The following is a 1,768-nucleotide window of genomic DNA, read 5'->3' on the forward strand; positions in this document are numbered from 1 at the left end:
ATGTACAAACAAAAACCAACAAACATCAAGTAATGCTTGGTTTAGTAAAATTATAATCCTGGATGTACAAACAAAAACCAACAAACATCAAGTAATGCTTGGTTCTGTAAGATTATAATCCTGGATGTACAAACAAAAACCAACAAACATCAAGTAATGCTTGGTTCAGTAAGATTATAATCCTGGATGTACAAACAAAAACCAACAAACATCAAGTAATGCTTGGTTCAGTAAGATTATAATCCTGGATATATAAACAAAAACAAACAAACATGAAGTAATGATTCCATTGGTAAGATTATAATGTTGGATGTATAAATAAAAAAACAACTAACATAAAGTGATTTTTAAAATTATAATAAATGATTAAAAACAACGTTTGTATTTACACAATAAAAACTTTACTGAATTCGTACGGCTTCAACTTTAAAATAGAAATGTCATTCTACACGTACATGTTTGGACTAATCTACGTCATCCTCAGGAGTAACTTACAACACTATTTTATACTTTCCCCTTGTCACATTACTTCATTGTTATTTGCATATTTCCTAAGTGTAATCGAAAAAAAATAATAATAACATATCTCGCCATATATCAATGTATTGATTTGCTGGTCCTTCGACTCTATTTAATACTTGTTTTTGTTTTTCATATTCCATTATTTCTAATGAGCTAAAACTAAAGTATTTTCTCATAATATTATATGTTGGGTACTTTTTACATGTTCAGCTATAGATGAAATTTCTATTTTATTATTTCTTATTTAACTTTTATGTTATTGCAATCTATATTTTAAATTTCTTTTAGTTTGACCAATATAAACACTACCACATTCACATTCCACTTTGCATATACCTGTTAATTCTATTTTGTCTTTAGCATTCCCCATCATATCTTTTATCTTATTTATTGGTTTGAACAAGCGTCTTCAGAGCATCAATATCAATTCCAACATGTCGGCCCCAGCCATCACAGTTTTTAAGGCTAAAGTCACCTGAACGAAATTTGTTGAATCATTGTTGACACTTACGAACGTTCAAAACATTTCCATAAACTTCATTGGTATTCTTTGTGGCTGCATAGGCGTTTTTCCCTTCTTGTATTCAAACAGCATTACATGCTGAATGTGTGTCTCGTCGTGTGTCATCACTATAAGGGATTAAAGTATACTGTTGCGTATCTGCTCGTTTGTTAATTTCCGGTATAAATTTTTTCTAAGGAACTTCAGCGATACAAGTCTTTTCTTAATTAAAACTAGTTTATTCTTTCTTGATACAACTTTGTAATACACAGAATTTCCACAGTCACTTTAAACTTAACTACTTTTATAAACACAGGCTATAAATCACAGTGTTTCACACACTTTACTTACGGTGCCTCAGTTATCTCTCTCTATATCTATCTATCTATGCAATTCTATCCTCGCTTTATTTGCCGGGCTCATGTACTAAAAAAACGAGGGCGTCTGGAACAAACTAGAGTTTGGAAAATTCATGATCCTTCGAGAATCCCATCACGTGTTAACAGCGTCACGTGACTTCCGCTGTTGTAACAATATTAAACTTTATACATTATATAGGCTACACTAACGCGACGTTTAGGTGGTTTGTTTAACTTATTATACGTGATGTACGTTTTTTTGGGGTTGGTTGATGAAAGTGTTCCAAAACGTGACATTAATTTCTTGACGACCTAATACGTAACAGCACTGATCCTGCCGGTTGCAGTACTCAAAACTAACTAAAGCATGCCTTTTTTACTGTTT

This window comes from Limulus polyphemus, unplaced genomic scaffold (genome assembly GCF_000517525.1).
Source record: "Limulus polyphemus unplaced genomic scaffold, Limulus_polyphemus-2.1.2 Scaffold3178, whole genome shotgun sequence".
In the NCBI taxonomy this organism is placed as follows: domain Eukaryota; kingdom Metazoa; phylum Arthropoda; class Merostomata; order Xiphosura; family Limulidae; genus Limulus; species Limulus polyphemus.